This window comes from Phacochoerus africanus, chromosome 3, assembly GCF_016906955.1.
Source record: "Phacochoerus africanus isolate WHEZ1 chromosome 3, ROS_Pafr_v1, whole genome shotgun sequence".
In the NCBI taxonomy this organism is placed as follows: Eukaryota; Metazoa; Chordata; class Mammalia; order Artiodactyla; family Suidae; genus Phacochoerus; species Phacochoerus africanus.
In genome coordinates, this window is record NC_062546.1 from 71,913,124 (window position 1) to 71,933,730 (window position 20,607).

The 20,607-nt window shown below is 38.0% G+C and overlaps 1 protein-coding gene across 5 annotated transcripts in view; it reads left to right on the forward strand.

The window, feature by feature from the left end:
• ZEB2 (zinc finger E-box binding homeobox 2) overlaps nt 1-20,607 on the forward strand; it is a 129,809-nt gene that overhangs the window by 26,417 nt on the left and 82,785 nt on the right. The window contains exon 1 of one of the 5 annotated variants that reach the window (XM_047771989.1): nt 18,215-18,279. The exons of the other annotated variants lie outside the window; for them this stretch is intronic. The gene's annotated coding sequence lies outside the window, so the exon portion shown is untranslated. Of the gene's footprint in view, nt 1-18,214; nt 18,280-20,607 lie in introns of those variants that run through there. 5 annotated transcript variants of the gene reach the window in all.

Sequence of the window (20,607 nt, forward strand, 5' to 3'; positions counted from 1 at the left end):
ATTTATTACATCCTCACTATGTGACAGGCACTTTGTATACATTATCTCATTTAATTTTCTCAACAGACTTTACAAATTGGGAAACCATGGCAAGGTTACATAACTTGACTGATGTCACACAACTGCTAAGTTATAGAGGTAGGATTTGAACTGGATATTGCTTCTAATATGAAGCACCTTCAGGGAACCAGGTTTTTCTATAGAATATCCAACCCCTTGCGGGCTTACTGATCAGGAAACTGAGGCCAAGGTAGTTTTAGTAATTCCCCCAGATAATAAAGAGAGTCCTAGTCAGTATTGGAATGCAACAAGAGTGTGGATGCTCTTTCTGTCTGACCACATGTTAACCACAGACAAAACTCGGGAATTTCAGAGACTCTGTCTTGTGTTTTAGGAGGAAGGTCCACTGTTGCCATCATTCCTGAAAAGACTTCCCTGCACCAAGTCAAAATGGTGCGAGTTTGCTCTTGTTGGTATTTTTTCCCTTTTGTGTTCTGCTTACTGACTGACATCTGCTATCATGCTAAGCAGGTGTTCCTATGTAAACGAACGTGCCCTGTTTGTGTTTCGCCATCCTCGCTGCTGCGCACCCAAATGAGCAGCGTGATTAAGAATCCTGTAAATTTTTGAAAGGAAACGGATGGCTACCCTACTAGAACATAATTACACCGTTCCAACATCCGCAGCTCACTGCTGCAGCAGAGTTGGAGAACAGCAGAAATTAATAATATATAATAGCATCATTCTCGTAATTTATAAATGAAATAAAGTAGAGAAGAGATTCTGCTGATATGCATTTTCTCCTTAATTCTAAAAGACAAAGTATAGATTAGAATTTTAGTGGGGTGAAACCTGGCCAGCAGTCTCCCACTAGATGTCTGATTCATGATAGGAGTGTTTTGCTTAGGGAAAAGAGCTAATATCTTTTATTAGGCCAGGGAAAAAAATGAATAAACAAGGCCCTCTAAAGGCAATACCAGATAAAGGGGGCCTGAAAAATCTCTCTGCAGATGGTATGTCCGCTCTATTTTAAAAAAGGTATTATTACTTTAAGACTTCAACGTGTGCTGCATTTTTTATTTCATTATAATAACATATCACCACAGGTCAACCGCTCTGAGAAAAGAGAGGCCTGATCACTTAAAGATGTGGTTCTACACAAACTTCATGTTATAGAGCATTTGTGTAAGTATAACAATACACATCCAGCAAGCAAGCCTGTACTGTAAAACAACAAAACATTGTCAATAGGGTAGATAATGTTATTTTTTGTTTGTTTGTTTTTACCACAAAACTGCCTTTATATCTTTTAAAAAAGCATGATTTTGAGCACCCTGAATGTGCCAATGAGCCTTTTATTACAAATCATCCATTAGAGTAAGGGAGCTGATTCTTTTAATCATGCCTTTCAACCATGCTGGAAAGATAATAGAACTTTCCAAAGAGGCAAATAAATTATATGTTAAAAGTAGCTGGTCCTTTCTCTGTGACATAGGATTATGGAAGGCAGTTAGAAATTTGAAATATTTTTCTGTCTTTACTTGCCATACATAAGTTGCTGGAGAAAAGAACATGGTCAATCGTTTCAAGGGTTTGTCCTCCACAAGCCCAATGTTCACAACAGATAGACTAACAGATACACACACATAGGCAATTAGCCTTAAGGAAAAGAATATTAATGAGTTAAATAGTGTTACTTAAGCAATTTTCTGTGCTTAATTTCAAAAAATGACAATATGTCCCCCAAAAAAGTCAACATGGATTTTCTTGCTTTAATTAACCTTAGAGAACATGGAAATGCTGTTTACTTTTCAAGAGCAGCATGTCCATTTAAGATGCTTATTCATTTAAGCAGCATTCATTTAAAAGTTCCCTCGAGTATTACTCTATGTGTTTTGATTTGGTTCAGAGAAAATAAATTCACTTAATAGATTTATTTTATTAACAGGTATTTATTTAAGTGGATTCCACTGTATTTAAATCTCCAAACAGTTTCTATTTTACTTCCTTGCTTACTTGCTTCATGTTGACTCATTTTAATAAGCCTCAGGTGCCTAGGGTCTTATTGAGTGTTCAGTTTGATCAATATGGTTAAATTAAAATTGTGCAAAATATAAGCAAATGTACTCTAACAACACAGTGAAAAATGTGCTGTGCGCTAAGCATTGATTGGTGCTGCGGACATGGATGTGTGGTGATGGGAAAACCTCTAAACTACCTGGAAACTGCTCCCTCCGGGAACCCCGTCACCTCCCACCTATACAGTCAAGCAAGGGTGCAGCACGCCCACTGCCCACCAAAGTAGGAGAGAGAGATGCACGGCAGATGTTTTGCTTTTTGATTTAGTGGGAAGCAGAATGTAAGACAGTGAAATCCTTTATAAAGAGGAAAAATCGAAGATCATATAAAAGTTAAGCTTTGACTGTCATTGAAATGCTTTAGGCAATGTCAGTTTAGGAATGAGGAGTCTAGGTCTTTTTCACAGAGTAACTTTTTATTTAGTTGTAATTATTCAAAAATCTTGATCACTTAGTAGTTTGTATCTTTTTTTCAAACTTCTTGTTTGCCAGATGCAACTTGGCAAGTTACCCAAAAAATACCCTAATTTCTAAAACATACCAAAAATCAGCCTTCCCATTAGCACTGCATTTGCAAAACCTATATAACTCAATAGCTTTCCAAAAAATTCATTGCTCTGTAATTATAAAGCAAAATAGATAACTAAATATGTTTTAGTAGGCTCCTTCCAGCATGAAAATGTTTATCTTCTATTCCTAAATCAATTCCTTAACCTTTCTTTCCCTTGGTTTTCTTTATTTTCCTTTCTTGTCTGTTATATGAAATGCATTAGGAGTATTAAGTATCCATAATATTCAAAGTCAATCATAATTATATGTCATTCAAAGTTGTTCCTAAATATGCGCTGGCAGTTTCTTTTCCTACCTGTTGTGTGATCTTGCATTTATCTTTAGTCTTCTTGCTAAGTGACAGCTACCATCACAGCTCTGGCTTTCTTTGATATTATCTCTTCCTACATGTCCAAAACATAAGTTCACATGAGCAGAAGTTGATCTTATCAAAGGTAAATCAGAAGTTTAAAAAAAAAAGCAAGGAGATAAAAACATCAAAAATACATATCTTGCAAGCCATGATTGTGTTTAGGAAAGTTTGATCTGTTGAGATGGAAATCATCCTCTAGTTTAAACTGACCATGTAGTTTTAGAAGAACAAAATGAATTTGAAGTTTTCTTTTAAATTAAATCTAAGCTTGAGCTTCCTAACCCGTAATGGCACAGTCACCAGCAAGCCTGCAAAATAGTGTTGAAGTCTTAAAACTCATTAGAAGCAAGTCGACCAGTACAAGTTCAGAAAAATTCACTTTATTTCTGTAGCAGGGCCAAGAAAAATACTTAGGTTTTTGTTTAGTTTTGTGCATGTTACTCTTGATTTTTCTCAGTGTTTCGCATGTTTTGAGTCTTTAATATCAAAGGTAGGGCTCTTTGTAAACAAGTGTAAGTTTACCCAGGCAGCTTCACTTACACCCTTCCCTTGTAATCAGATGTGAAAATTACACCCTCCCTTTTGGATACATGATAATTACACACTTCAACATGCAAGGAATTGTCTCTGTTTCAGTTGTTGGAATGAAAAAGCTGAGACATTCAGTAAAATATATTATTATATTAAAGATCATTTCCATGATTGTTTTCGGGGTTTGTAATCAAAACCATGATCAAGGTAGATTTAGTTTTAAAAGAATATGTGGAAATAAAGAGCAGATAAAGTGAATTGCTGAGTTCCTCTTGAATGGCCATTCTCTCATTTTATAAAAATGCAGTTTAGAAAAATATAGTTTCTCTTTCAAAATATCTTTGGTATCTTATTTGATATTTTCTTTTCCCATGCTTATTGAAGTACCTATTTTGAACTTCTTGAGACCAAAAAGAAGGAAAAATCTACATTTTTGTATGCAAAATGAAAGGTTTAGTCAGAGGAGACAGATAAATACAAGAAAGGAATCTTTTCAAGAAAAGGTTTTTATTTATTTTTTTTTTCAAGAGTCCTTTTGGACCAATTGAGCCAGGTGTAAAAGTTCTGTAAACTCTAGGTTCATCCAGACTGTGCCTTACCTCATAAGATAAAGATATACATCAGTGATTGTTAAATTAAAGCCTAAAAAAAGTTAGAGATTTTGGAAAATAACCCTGACTCAAAAATATTTTTTCTCCTCTTTGGGAGGAAGACAACTTAAATTATTGATTTCCTTCTACTTTATTCAGCTAAGAGGAAAAGGAAAAGAAGAGAGAAGGTGGTGCTAGATAACTGATTTTATGATTTCTTGAAATAGTTTATATCACAAAAGGAATGCCCAAACGGATTAATTATCTAAGTATTTAGATTTTTTTCTATTTATCCAAACACTGGCATAGGTAAGTGAACATACATAGTCAAATAATCCAAATCTATTTTTTAAAAAGGATCCTACTAGATTTTTTGGTTCTGAAAATGCCTGATCCAGTATTCAAATATTTGCCATTAAATGATAATACTAATTAGCACATATGTACACACATCCTTTTCTAGTTTAAAATCACTGCATAATCTTATATTTGTGTTTGATTTTCCAAAATATTTTCCCTAGAGAATCTTCACGTTTTTTTAGAACTTAGAAGAAACCAGAGAATTCAACTATTCTCACCCGTAGGCTTCCCTCACTGGGTAGAAATTGAAACAGAGTTGTCGGACTAGGATTTGAACCCTAGTCTTCTGACTCCAAATCAGGGATAGGATGCAGTTTTTAATGCAGATTTTGTTGTTGTCAAATTTTCTCCCAGTCCAATCTGAGATGATGTCTTATTTTTAGGCTAAATAAGTCTCTACTCTGAAGTGTCAGGTTATAATTACTGTATATGCCAAGAGTGAATCTGGGTATAATCAGAGAATCCAGTGTGCCCACATGGTGAGTATTGAGTTATTGGATGATGGAGCCACATATTCTGAACTCAAGACTCTTGGTTTGTACTGTTTTTTTTTTTCTTTAGAAAGATTGAAAGTTAGTTTTCAGGTGAGATAATGTTCATAATTCCTATACAGGCGAGGCAGAGAGCTCAGAAAACCTTTCACCTGGTATTGACGTTAGCTTGGCTGTGTGTGGGTTGCCATTGCAGTCCCCTTGTGATGTAAGCCCCATCTTGGTAAAGGGGGCAGTGAGAAGGAAGAGATGGTGGCAGAGAATCTGAGGAGAAAAACATCAGGAGCATTGCCAGGAAGGAATTAATAAGTCTCTCCTCCAGGCCTCCTGATCAACCTCTACCTTCACTATATTACATTTACAAATAGCAACAACAGCAATCAGGAAAAGTTCAGGGTGGGAAAAGTAAAGAAGGAGCCATTCCTGACAAGGCCACATATCCTATACTAGTTTCCATTCCAGCAAGCCACTTGCTCTGCGGAGTTCTGGGATCACAACCTGGTAGAAGGAGAAGTGTCCTGGACTTGGTTCAGAAAACTCGGATTTCTGTACTCCCTCCACCCCACCCCCATCCCTGCCATCCAATCTCGGCATGACTGTAGCACATCCCTTAACCTCCCTGGGCCTCATGTCCATAGATGTAAAATGTGGGGATTGGACGGAAGTTGCAAACTGGTGGCTGACAGATGTGTTTAGTTTGGCTTACAAAGTATTTTAAACACATTCAAATTGGTTGCCAATATTTAAAAACTGGGCAATTACACTCAAAGATTCCGATTTCCAACACCTCTGAAGAACTCAGAAGCTATGACATCTCTGGCCCACACAGATGCATGGAAAGACCATAAGGGAATTACTCTGGATCCCCCTTGGAAGGATCAGTCAACCTCCTTCACCTGCTTGGTCTGTGTAGACATTTGGGTGCATGACCTTGATCCCCTCCAAAGCTCCTTCCCACATTGAGTTCTATAATTCCAAAGCCGTTTTGCTTTACTGTACAAAATAGAATTAATCCTTAGTGGTTTCTACATGCACAGCAGAATACTAAGGTATTTGTCTATATAATATACATAATATATAAATATCATGTAAAGGTCGGAAATATTTTAGGTTATACAAATCAGTCTCATTTGGAACAAACTTTGAAATCTGATCATAGGAGGCAGGTGTAGCTCAGAAAAGGTGAACTTTAACATAGTCACAGGAAGGCTTCTGACTACTGTCTACCCAGAAAACTATATAAGCATTTTATAAATTACCCCCAAATTAATTCTTTAAACCCAAAGCAAATAATATAGACCCCTCCAGCTCAACATAGCATTTTTTCGTCTCCCAGTAAACTAGCATCTCCAGTCTTCCATTTGAATATTAGATTTATGAACTTTTTTCTGTTTATGTGATTGAAAGCAAATTATATTGGTCTATGTTCAGTCTTCTTCAAAAGTAAATTACATCAGTTTAGAATGTCATATTTTTATAAACCCTATTTTAACCTATGTCCAGTTTGAACACAAAGGCTAAATTTGAAGCTGATGGTTATAGAGTGTTTAATATTGTACAAATGCCTTGACAGAAATATCTTATTTGGTCTTCACAATAATTCTAGGGATGGATGGAGAAGGTACCTAACACAAACAAAGAGTCTAAGACTCAGAAAAATTAGAAAACTACTGGAAAATTGGGCTACTTACTTAATATGTGAAAGAACCAGAAGTCAAACCTACAGCTTCTGGCTTCCCATTCAATGATTCCCATCCACAGGTTAGCTATGTTTCCAGTGTCTTAGAGAGAGAGAGGGAGATAATTTTACCTGAGCAATGCTTTGGGGCTTTTTTTTTTTTTTCCTTTCATAAATGAATTCTGTCAGTGTTTTCCAAGTTAAATGAAGGATCTTTTTTTGGTAGCTATTCTTAAGTGAATGCTGGATTTTTGTTAAGGGACGCTAACACATGTATAAAAATACAACTTGTAGATGGTATAGGGAATAATTATTTAAGAATTAAGTTTTACAATGAAATATCAACACAGAGAGATGGGGAAGGGGCAAAATATCATGAACTAGGCAGGTAGAAGTTTATGGAAAAATAAAGTGCTAGGGAGTTTTTAACTATAAAGAAGCAGAGAAGGAGTTCCCACTGTGGTACAGTGGGTTAAGAATCCGACTGCGGTGGCTTGGGTCGCTTTGGAGGTGCAGGTTCAATCCCTGGATGGGCACAGTGGGTTTAAGGATCTGGTGTTGCTGCAGCTGCAGCATAGGTCGAAGCTGTGTCTTGGATCCAGTCCCTGGCCCAGGAACTTCTAAATACTTCAGGTGCAGCCATAAAAGAAAATAAATAAAATTAAAAAAAAAAAATTTAAGTAGAAGATAGAATAGCTGAATAAAAGCAAGATCATAGAGACATGAGAAGAAATAAAGCATAAATAAAAGATACGAAGACTGCCTATAATTTAAGTGGAACCCTTTAGGACAGAAGTGGGAGAGAAATGGAAAATACTAGAGAGGAAGCAACAATTAGAAAGTGTGGAAGAAAAACCTCTAGGCCAGAAATCTGAGCAGACTGGAAGAGGGGAAGGTGGTAAATATGGAAACAGAAAGGGATGTTTTTAGGAATTCACAAGCCGAAAGGAAAATAAATTGTAATCAAAAAACTCTGTGAAGTTCAACAAATTTGGATTACAAGAAAGGCAATTAACATGGTTAGAAGGAAAGAATAGAAATTAGAGAAATCTTTAGATTTCAAGAGGTAGGAAGAGAAATGATATAAAAGGGAAAGAAGGCATGTGTGGAAAGTAGAATGAAGTGAGAAGCCATGGTAGGTGGAGGTGGAAAGTGAAATGAGTCAGGAAAGCCATGCCAGGGACCAGAGCAGGCTGCAGGGTGCAGAAAAGGAAGCCATTCATGAAGGAAGCTGCAAAGAAAAACCCCAAGCTGTGCTGGGAGGGGACTGAGCCCCTAAGGTGGCAGAGGAAGAGGCTAAGCTCAGCAGAAATAGGTGAACAGGAGAAAGTGGAGAATGGGGTGGGGAGGGTGGGGGGAGGGGAGCAAAGAGCAACTGAAAATCATGGGGCTGAAAGCATTGAAAGTAAGAATGAGGCATTGTGTTCAAATTATTCATTTTGGCATATGTATATTGGTTTCTTTTTTCCATAACTGGGTACCTTACCTTATCTAATGGGCTCAGATGACAAAATTATACTATTATCATGAATTCACATGGAAAAAGACTTTACAAGAATGAGCTTTTTTTTTTTTTTTTTTTTACTTTTTAAAGTTTTCCAAGAGGTGGGGTAACCTAGGTGATAAAACTAACTGATGGATATAAGACTGTAAAGGAGTGTAAGGATGGGGCTAGAGATCATGATCATTTTTGAAACTATTCTTTCAATGAATTCATAATTTATATAAAGTGGGAATTATGTCCAAACATGGAAAAACATACTCTAGATGTTTATTTGCATTGCTTATACTAGAGATGTCTTGAGTTTTTAGTTTGATGTACAGATTTTTCATATCAAAGGTCTTTTGGTAAATTGTATTTATAATAAAATTGTATGGATCCCTCAACAATCGTTTACCTTGATACTATATACTTATTTATCCCGATTTGAATACTTCTTGCTCAGACTAGTCTAAAAGTGTACCCCATGGGGCATTAGAATTTAGAAGCCTTCTCTCCCCCAACTGTTTCTAGTCTCCTTTAATTGAATTAGTGTAAAGCCTTTGGCAGTGCAATTTCTGTGTTATAAAAATGGGGTTAAATATCATAACAGGCAGTGGAAACAGGAGGAAAATTAGTACTGTCCTTCTGGTCACACCCTGGACCATGTGCTCAGGCCATGTGCAGTGTGTGTCCCTCAGTAGTGCACTGTGTAACAGGGGACACAGGAGGCAAGACTCATGTAGAGAATTAGTTTATCTGAAGGTGGATAGACAGTCCCTTTGTCATTAATGCAAATATCTTTTCATAAGAACCTGAAGAAATTCTCTTCAATAATAAATTTAATCTAATCTCTTCTTTCTCCTTCCTTCTTTCCTCTTCCTTTCTCTTTTTTGTTCAGTTTCCTTTGATAACCCCACCCCCCTTCTAAGATCCTCCTCTCAAAGTTGTGTGCCTGAAAAAATCAAAATCAATGTGTTGTAATACTAACAGGTAGTGTTATAGATGCTAGAAACCAGTTTGAAATAAAATATTAATTCTCAAAAGTAACTGTGTGAAAAACTTTTCTTTTAGTTCCGGAGAGGGTATGAATGGATACATCATCTTCTGTATCGAGAAAGCAGATGCTTATATACAACCACCTGGAGAAGAGAAAAGGAGTGCCTCAGTAAGGCAATACTTAGTTTTTGGGAGTAGAAAAAATAGCCAGGTGGCTTTTGGAACATTCATTGGACTTTTAAAAATTCATTTATTTTTATCTTTAGAATATAGAGATGACAGGTAGGTAGCTAAGTAAGACGACAGGATGGCAGATAGAATTCCTGACTCTCAAGGCAGAAGGAATTTATGAGACATGTAGTAGCATAATACAATTAAGGTCAGAATTGCAGACAGAGTTGGGGGAAAGGCAGTGTTTCAAGAATAATCATTGTCCTCAAATATTCTCTTCATGCTAAGTCACTTACCTGTTTTTTTCTCCCTTGCTTCCTAGAATTAAGAAAAAGTTCTTCCTTAACTTGGGCTGCTATGCAGACATGTGAAATTTCATTGGCTCCAAATGTTTTTCTGTCTAGTAGGGACTACTGGGAACCCTGCTAATGTGCATATTGATGTACCCTGTAGCTTCGGAGATGATGAAAGAGCATATTACTTATTTCCACAAAAACAAAGCTAAGAGAAATTTGAAAGCAGCCAGTTATTTTACCTGGGGACTTTCTCCCAGGTGACAGGACTTTAGAGCCATGGAATTTAAATACAGGGGCACTTTCATTTTCTAAAAAGTTTTTCTAGGGAGCCACAATATCACTCCCAACCCCCACCCCCACCCAAATTAAAAGACTCTTGCTTTCGTTTGCACTCATTTAGTCAACTATACCTAAAATATGGAAAAGACATTGTTATGCTCATTGAGAGTGTATTTTATCCGTTGTTTACTAGGCTGGACTGACGTGATATGATTTGTGCTTTGCGGGGTCACAACAAGCTACTAGCAGGACAATTTGCTGAATCAAGAGGATGATTGTGTCTGGTGCCAGTCAGTCGCAATTAGGACCAGGATCAGGGAGGCCCAGGGCTTGTGCATCGTCTTGGGCTAACTGCATAGAAATCAGCTCACCTGAAACTAATTGTCACAACAGAGACCTTATGCAAATGAGCCCTGGGGTTAGCGTGGGAAAAGAAAAACTGTCGCAAAGATAGGTGACCTGCTGAGCAGGGGGTCTGTTGCTGGGGAAATCTTTGTTCAATGAGTTTAAAAATGTTTTCATGTTCAATTAAAAAAAAAAAGCATATCCACTCATCAAGAGTGGGGCAAACATACTCATCTAAAATTCCAATAAAGTAAGAAGCCTGCTTTGGAGCATGCAATAAATTTGGAATCTTTATACTTTATAAGGGATCAGTGAGAAATTTCCCTTTGCTGCGGGTCACAGAGGAACCTACCTTGAAAATTCACTTGGAAGATCGAGTCTGCTGCTAACCTGGTCAGACCTACCCTACCTTTCCTATCTGATTCCAGCTGTCCACCCCTATAGGACTAGGACAGAGGCCTCTGAACCAGACAAGAAAGGCCTATTTTCTAATTGAACTTAACTTTGATCTCAGGTGGAAAAGAAGGGCCAGGAGAGCTTCCTACCATATGGGAAAAGAATCCAGGAAACAATGGCAGTTTCTGGAACTGTGGGTGTCTCAGATGTTCATAAAATTAAATGAAATGCAAACATGGTGAAGTTCCAGGACAGCTTATGTAGTCTACTTGATAGTAGATGGTAGAAATTTAGCAAAATAAAAGGAAAATTATTTTTAATTATGATTTATTTCTCTTTTTTAAAACGCTGACAAAAACATTTATAAATTCAAAAGTGGTAATTCATTCTTACTATAGCATTCCTTTGAAATAATCCTCAAAATGTTCAACTTTGGGAAAAGAGATGAAGAAAAGCTATTTTGAGGTAACATTTTGCTGTGTTATTGTGACAAAGTTGCCTTTGGGATCCTGATTGATTTTCAGCTTTTCAATCTAGTTTCCCTAAAAAAGTATGCATTAACATATGGACACTGCTTAGCTTTTCACTGAAAGTTTGCCAGTGCCATATTAAATAATATATATTCATACAGCAGTATGGATATAATAACAAGGAAATAAAAAGAATGTTCTAAGCTTTCATGAGAACAGAGATAATTTGTGTCCAGTGATTCCAAAAGAAGAATACTTAGAGTAAAAAATTTTAGGTGAGAGAAAAAAGAAAGTTGTATTGCATTAGCATGGCATGCAAATGTAAAGTAACATTACTGGGTCTAAGAAAGTGTTTTCATTGTGTTTCCTAAGGGGCTGGATTGAAATTTGGGTTTGTAGCTGATAAACAAATTTGGGAATTACCTTGGTAGCCACTACAAAACCTAAAGAGAATTAGGCTTAAAAGAAGAATGACTTAGTCACAACTTAAAAAAAAAAAAAAAAAAAGCACACTCCCCCCCTCAAACTCTTTTGTCTCTTCACCACTGTCTGAAAAAAGCTCCACATACAGGAGACGTTTCACAGTGGGTACGATGTGCTCAGCTTTCACTCATCAAACTTTAATCGGAACTGCATTTTAGTTTTTGAATAAAGAACACTTAAAAAATTTAGATGCAAATTATTTTGCATTATTCATGCTCTAAGTGTCCTTGTAGATTTAAACACTTCTGAGGCCACCTTGATTCAAGTAATTACCTAGGCCCTCACTGCTCTGTCATGAATAAGGTATTTTGTACAAGTAAAGTATGCACCCGATGAGCTTTTAAAGTGGCTTTACACTGAACTTGTGTATTGCTTCTTGTGCATGAGTGAGCCGAACACGAGTCGCAATCTGTCTCAGGTGGGAAACCCTGGCTGGGCATCCATGGGTGACGGGATGAAACCCGAGAGCCTCTCTCCACACAGATGCTCTTCCTTTGTCTCTTCTTAAGAATCTCAAAGTGATTCTCCTGCCTGATTTTGCTAGCTGTTTTATAGTCTAAGAGAGCAATAGGTATTAGAAAAAGAAACAAGGAGGAGAGTAGCAGCGATCCTGTCTGACTCCTCCATCACCAGAGTTCATTTTCATGTCCACCTTCCAGCCCACTTCAGCTCCATCAGCAAAGGCTTCTGCATAAGGTAAGAAGTCTCTTGATTGTATGTGGCTCTGTGCATTTGTCTCCCCTTCTGTCAGCCTAGACTCTGCAGCTATTAGAGCTAGGTTCTGTCTAGCTCCACCACGATATTCGTCACCAACTGGAACTGGCTTCCAACCCAGAAGCAACTGAAGAATGCTTACAGTGGAAAAAGAAAGTGACCACACAGCATAAACCTCTGAGTTTCCCCACATGCACAAAAAAAGTAGGTTTGCAAGAGTTAAACGCAATTGGCTGAAGCGTGTAGCTGGCGTTTGTTACAAAATGCCCAAGTCTTTCCTTTCCAACTCCGTGGCTTTGAAGAATTATAGGAATTTTATGATGTGCTATTGGAGTTATACTGGCAGAGATTACAGAAAAGGGGTTAAAGTTGGTTTATGGTAGAAAAAAATTATGCAGAAACCAATAAAAATAAACACACTCAAGTAGACTAAACTTGCTGGGCTTTTAGTTTTAGTTTAACAAAGGAAGTTTAGATGAAAGTAAATGTTGCAGCTTTTAGAAAATTAGTTGACACTCATACTTGATCATCTTTACTACACAGCAGTATAATTAATATTTAAACATTCTAATAATGCAGCTTGCTTTGCATGCACTTTTCAGCCTCACAACAGTATATTTTATCTGGAATTGTGCTAGCATTTTCTTGGGTACTGCCCATTTTCATAGAGTTAAATTTAAAATAGAGTAGGGCCTTAACTCCGATGGCCAGGAAAACACTGATAAGAGAGGGAACAGGTTTCACACATCTCCCAGACAGTTTGTTATTAAGACTAATGTTTACCCGAGAGAGTAGATAATATATAAATTTTGTTTCGTTGTCCCTCTGAACGTTTTTAAATGGCTGAAGTAGAGTAAGTTTGACAGTTGCATCTGGCTGTTGTCCATTTACCTCTTAGTGCCCAAAACAGGAGAGTTTTGATGATGTCAAGGCAGTGTGAAAGGAGGAGCCAACACATAATGTGCTGAACCCACTGATGTCTGCCCACTCATGAAGACATCGGATTAACATAGTGAAGAGTCATTTTTCAATACAGAGGTTCATTTTGGGAGCATTGTCTGAGTTGTGACAGCTGACTACCCAGTGAAACAATAAAACTAGTAAAATATAGAGAAATAAGCTAATTGAGAGAAGACTGAGCTAGTTTATTTTCATATGAGAACTTTCTTCCTGTTCCAGTCACAGGCCTGTAGGTGGTGGGGCAAAGTTGTTTCAGGTGCGACCCTGTGCTCGGTCCCTTTGAAGAGGGCAAGGTGCCCCATCCCCTTGATCTTCTCCTAGTTTGAATGGTGAGAAAGAGCATTCTACTTTTCCATTTAAGTGTCCTGTAATAGAAATAGAATTTGCATGTACATATTTACTGCTCATTCTCTATAAGTGAGTAGGTGTGTTGAGCTGCGTGTCTATTTTGAGATTCAGCCCCCGTTAACCCCTTGAGGCCCACTTCACGATAGGTACTGCCCTGTGGGAATCCAGCCATTTAGTGAAGCATGAAGCCATAATAGATCCACAGCCACACCAACACTGGGCATCTCATTTCACTCACTTCTGTGAAGCTGTGGTTGGCACAAATCAAATGGTGCAAATGAGAACTGCAAAATTAGGCAAGTTCAGTTTTGTGAGGCAGAAGATGAGCAATAGAAAAAATTGTCAACATAAAATATTACTGCAGAGGAGCAATATGTAAACTAAGTTCCACATAGAAAGAACCACAGGGTCTCATGAAGTAGCTGTCAGGAGATGGTTTCCACTGGCTATTTTATTTCCTTATGTCAAAAGGAAGTCATTTTCACAGATTCCTGGACACGACTATGTTTATTTTTAATATACAGAGACTGAACTGGCAGTTCAGTGTCTTTGTATTTTATTGGGTTTGTTTTGAGAAAGGGAGTTAAATGAACTCAGCTTACAAATAACTAAAAGCCTGTGGACTATTTAAAACCTGCTATTGAGGTGGTAAAGTAGAGATAAGTTGAACCCAACTGCTGTCACATGTATGGGTTTGACAGATAGGTAAGTCCGAGAGTGGACAAAATTAAAAGCATTTTTCATATGCTAATCTCCACCTGCACAGGAATAATTTTTTGAAGGAGGCAGCCCACTGGCAGAGTCAATTCAAGGGCTGTCTATCACTAGTACATTACTTCTAGGAATTTTTATGACGCAAAAAGTGAATAAATGCTTTTATGAGAAAGGTCTTCCAGAGAATCTTAATTCCAGTTGGGTGTCATGACAGCAATGGGCCAGCACTTTGTAGATAGAAAAAAGACCCAGACGTGTAGCTTTTAAAAGAAAAGAACAACTCCCTTCATAAGCAGTTCGTTCAAAATTATATCTGAGGAATTACTCTTTTAGTTGAAAATAGAGGTCAAACTGAAAACAAGGTCCTGCCTTGCCTTTCGGGGGCTAGATGCCTGGGAGCTGCATAGCGAGTGGGAGAGACAGCCAGAGATGCCAATCAGATTGTCCAGATTAACCCACAGCAGTGAAATCTGAGGAGGTTTATAGCAAGTAGGTAATAGTTTTAGCCCTTCTGTGAGAACACAGAAACTCCAACTTCATGCTGGGACAAAACAGGACAGAACCTTTGAGGTAAAGGGTGAGAAAACCTTTCTCTTATTATGACAAAGCCTGTCCCGTACTTGTTTAAATGCCACCGGCCTGTTATTGAATGCTCACCATTTCTCTAGGTTTTGTATTGTTTTACCAAAAAAGTTTGGGAGTTTCCTTTAATTTCGATAAATATTCAAATTTGTGCATAATTTCTACACTTCAGTTTTGAATGATAGAAAATTTCCCAGGCTTGTTGTATTTCCTTTCAAGAAAGACAGTAATTCTTGTAATAAATAAAACTGTTGTTTCTTTTTCCCAATGTTTTCAAGATAATAAGCCCTTACTTTTGTTTATAAATTCAAAATTCCCTAATTTATTGAAATAAGAACCTAAATAGTCCAAGGAAAACCTTAATCATCACATGGTGACTCGAGAGAAGTGGGTGGTTAACAGTTATCTAATGTAAGGTCCTATCTTTTCCTGCTAGAGAGTCCTCAGGCTCAAGAAACTCATGGTTAAAGTGCCTGTGAACTGGATTAGAATCCTCAGTTATCACATAGCCTTCTTTTAGGTCCTGTGAATTAGACTGTAATCAAGATTACAACACTGGTGTCATTTATAAATATATGCTTCTTTCCTGGGAGGTAAGAGTCAGAGGAAGTTTCCGGTGTGCTGGTTTTCACGTGGAAGAGGAAATGAAAATAATAACCCATTTATCTACTAGATGAAATGCGCTTTGCTTTGGCTTTATTTATGGGGAAATCTGGACAATGGTCATTGAACTTTTAAAATGGAACTTTCAGTGCTGCTGCCATGTGACCAGGCTGCAAACATGAAGGAGAAGGGTGAGCGGCATCAACATTCTTTGATTGGGGAGCACAGCAGAGGTAGATAAGGAAGCAGCCTAGGCGACCCACCTCCCAGCCAGGGGAGGAGGACACAGCCTGGAATGTCTGCAATGTGTTTCTATTTTCGTCGCACCTACGTGTGGCCACCCATCTGGTCTGAATCAGTCAGTCTCATCCCAGGGCTCTGCTCCTCTTCCAGCTGAAATAATACCCTCCTTTCCCAATGCTCTGCCTTAAGGAGGGTCACCGTTCACGAAGGCCCAGGCAAGACTCTTCACAAGGCTGCTGCATGTTTGTAAACACTGGTGAACCCAGGAGGAGGCAGTGGGGAGAAGTTGCTTTTTTCATGAGGATATTTTTATGGATAAACTCTGCTCTCCTAGAAACAGTACTTGGGAAAACTGGATTCATCGTTAGAGAAATATTTGACCCCAGAAATTGAAAGAATGAGCCTATGCAATTGTGTTTCCTCCACCCTAATTTTTGGTTTAATGTAACTTTCTTTGCCTGAGTTTAAAACCATGAATTTTTGTGCTGTTACATCTCAGGCCAAGAAAGCCAAGGTAGGAGGTGTCAGCTGTGACTTAGCTTGAGGTATTTTCTTAGGCTGTTTCACTCTGCTCCATACTGGAAGTAATGTTGCACCTCTGGACCACTCTACGCCTCTGCTTCTAGAGCACTTTTCTGGCTTTCTTCAAACATACACTGTGTTCTTTAGCAACTGCACATCCATGCCTCCCCTGTCAAATTCCTACACACCCAATGGCCTCTCTCTTGATTTTCCAGCTACTAAAATATGGGCCTCTATTAAAAGGGTCAAGGTATTCACCAGTGAAACCAGTCATAGCACACTTCCCACAAAGAGACCTCAAAACACTGATATTGGCATTGACCAATTAAATATCCTGGCGAAAAAGCTATTCATCTTCCTATCTGCTCGGTTTTTCACTGCAGTGGGAACTACCACCCTATCGTGGACCTCCCAACCAGGAACCCCAGGATTATTTTTGTCTCACCACTGTCTTTCTCACTCCCCACATCCAGTCTTACCAACTGTTGCCACTGGTTTTTTTTTTTTTTTTTTTTTTGGTCAACATTTCCTGGATCCACCCCCTTCCTTTTCATTCTCATAGTTGTGGTCTTTGTCTAGGCTTTGGCTTTGGCCCACTGGGAATTTGTGGCCTTCTTCCCTCTCTCTCTCCACATGAGCATAGCAAGCCCCAGCTTAATTGAACACCACTAAGGAAATTTCTTTTTTTCTGTCTGTATCTTTATAACTAGTTCATCATTTTCTTTGGGTTCCATTGAGACTTCAGGCCACTCTCCAGGCTGTGTTCGAATGTTCCCTTTCTATGCCTCACCTCTTTCTCCATCTTCCTCCTAATTGCTCCAGTCTTTTTTCTTTCTTTTCCAAGGTGAGCCTGTCTGTTGCTTGTCCAGTCGCCCATTGTGTCAAGAACTCTTTTAAGCTCTACACATTTCTGATATGCACCCCTACATGGCAGATCCTGAAACTTTGTATCTTTTGTTAGTCTTTCCTTTCCTGTCTTCCATTCTAGTGTAGAAAAGAATGGTTGTTGAGAGAATGCCCAAGCTCAAAACTTCTACCACACTTGCTACCTAGGACATTGGTCAGGTTAATTAGCATTTCTGAGCCTCAGTTTCCTCATCTGTAAAATGGACTATTGAGAAGGAAAAAAAGAGGAATTTATATAACGCACTGCTGGCACATAGTGCCATTTAAATGCTAATTGTTGTTGTTATTATTTTTTTATTATTACAGTGTCTCGAAGGACAACTACCCAGTTATCCCCCTTCAGTCACCCTTGCACTGTGCCCTTTTATTCTTACATATAGATTTTGATGACAACAAAACTGAGTTTCTTTAATCTGGTTCTAATGGCAGCTTACATCTTAGAAAGCAAGGACAAAGTTAATTGAATATGGCTGGTATCAATCCAGGTAATGATGAAGATTTAAATGATGCTTTTTGAGGATAATTATGAAGATGACAATGATGATGATGATGAAAATATGACCAGATGCTCCTCTGGGTTAATACTCTTTGCTTACACAGCTAAGTTTCCGGGAAACATATAATATTTCCCCTGAAATTAGGTTTTTTTTCCCATTACGTGGAGGCATGATCTGTGTAAGAAAATATATTGTGCAGTATGTGTGAGATTTATTTCTCAGAAAGCAAAGAAATGGTGAGAATTTTAAGTGTTCTACATACTTATTTAGATCTCACATCAGGAGATAAAACAAATGAAAACTCTGCCTTGTTAATAATTTACATTTTAGTGGAAAATTCGTACATGCTGTTAAGATATCTCTAAGACCCAACACAAAAAATGCAAATAACTTAACATCCACTGTGCAATGAAGACAGAATTTGTCTGAGAAGAAAACACCATCAATTAAAAAAAAAAAAAAAAAACACCTAAGTGCTTTTAAGGGAAAATTGACCATATTTACAGGGCTTTCGTGCTTTTCATTTCAGATGACTCCTTTGAAGTATTCATGTAGATGATGGCTCCACTCATCAGGTGTTTCTTACAGAAAATCCACAAAGTCTACCTTACCACCTCAGAGGTAGCTTACAAATAGGGGATTTCTTTTCAGTGAACCACACCATCACTTTTCTCTAACAGCTTATGCAAAAGTTTCGTGGGGGAGGGAAAAGCCCAAGCCAAAAAAGAAAAAAAAAAAGAAAAAGAGAGGGAGAGGAGTGTGCATGACAATAACTACCTCTGTCCCTTTGGTTTTTGTTCTTTTCATGTCATGGAACTTTTTAGCTGTGCTGCCTGGGTAACTGCTCTGGAAGGTTGGAATATCTGTTGTTGAAGGAGGTTTGTGATTGAGGGCCTTCTGACACAACCTTTTGTTGCATTGAGGTGTTTGATCCTCTATCCCTTTCTTCTAAAACCAATCCCATCCCTTTAAAAAATGGATAACCAGCACTTCTTTTACTTATTGTCAGCTTTTGGAAAGTTACTGTGGGGGTTTGTAGAAGTTTAACTAGTTAACTCTTTGCCTGCCGATGTGCTGTCAATAAATATTCTTCCTAAGCATGAAAGAATTTCATTGCTTTTATCAGGTATATATAGCTTTCACTCATGCATAGCAAGGGAGACACTTTCAGGTCCAGAAATTAAAGTATTTGTGTTCAAGGTCTGGAAAGCCTGAGAGTGATTCCAGCTTTGAATGGGACACATCCTCATTTTCTGTTTTTCTTAGAACTGAAATATGTGAGAGATATGACTCTGACATTTGCAAACCCTACGCTGATTTTTAATTCAAGAAGGATAGGTTTGGGTAAAAAGTTAATGCAAAAGGTAACTTCAAACTGAGAGATATAATATGGTGGCAACAAAGGAAAGATCCTCAGAATGAACAGTGTGGGGGTCTTGTTCCAGCCTGCTGACTAAAATGCAGGGATATTTTTTCCCCAAAGGAAGGGATACAACCCAGGCTATAGGAGAGAAAAGAAGCTTAAATGGATTATTTAACAAAAAAAGCAACTTAGGGCTTCTAGAAAGTGACCTACATTCTGCACACAATGATTATATTTTTACGGCGGTGATAGGGTTAATAACCTAACATCATTCATGTAGTGTTTTTTGAAAATTGAATTTTACTGCTACAAAGTAAATGTAACAGCCCTCTGGAGACAATATTACAGGCACTTTATTGTTTGCTAAGCTGATGTCATCTTTCTACGGACTGACTTTAAAACAAAGGCAGAACATTTATTACAAATATCACTGTGTGAAAGGAAATCTACTGAAATATTGTTTAGAAGGTGAGCTGATAAAAAAAAAGTATTAATACTTGGCTTTGATCATCTTACACTATAAAGTTATGACTTCAAAATGCTTCTCAAGTGATTTCTATTCAAGGCAAAACTTCATCCTGGAAATTCCTAGCCATGTCTCTAATGTTATTTGCCCTCAAGTTGGAATATTTGTTTAAGCTTCATGCATGTTTTAGATACATTTTTACTCTGTAAGGCAATTTCTTAGCAAAGGTGATGAGCTTTTAAGAGAGAGATGAAATAGTACCTTTGAAAGAAGATGTGGGGATGATTTAAGAAACAACGTCTGGAGATGAAGCTGTTTAGCTTATACAACCAACTTTCAAAATCACCTGTAAACGGATGCTGCAAAGTTTGCAATTTAAATAAGCTGTTTAAGGCATTGCCAAGCAAGGCTTCTGCGTGGCAGGTTGCTTGCAAGTCAGAGGGTTTGGGCTCTGTATCTGATGCACGTGTAATATACCGTGAAGTTGTTTGTGGATCACACAGGAGCTTCTTAGGGCTTCATTTCCACACTACCGTAGCCCCTGAAAATGTATCAAATGAACAGACACGTTTGGCTCTTCCTCACAAGGCACAAGTAATTTGTTTGTAAATCAGCTACCTTTCAAGAAAAGTTAAATTAGGGAGAACTTTCCTTTCTTTGATGTTTCCTACTTAGAAACCCAAAGAGCAAATTAATGATCATTTTGAAGTAATAGTGTTAATGAGAAAAAAATAATTTAGTAAGCTCTCCCATCTCAGAGTAACTTTTCAGGTATAGCGTATAAATAACAGCCCAAACGACCAAAATAGCTTGATGGTGTTTTTCTAAGAAAATGATTTACTGCTCTGCCTTTGTCTCTGAAGTCTGGTTAGAAGGAAAACACAGGTCAAGGAAATTGGGTTAGAAAATAAGCCTGTTATGGGGGTAGATGTAGAATTGCATGAATAGTGTCTAAAAGGGAGTCTGTGGACACTCACGAGACCAGACAGTCTCGCCAGTGTTTGCGAAATGTTTAGGACTGACTGATGGCATTTGTGTCCATCAAAGATGATTCACATAGCATGCTCTGGGAAAGGCTGTGTGTTAGCTGGTGTATGGGTCGTGCCCAGGAGAAAGCTAC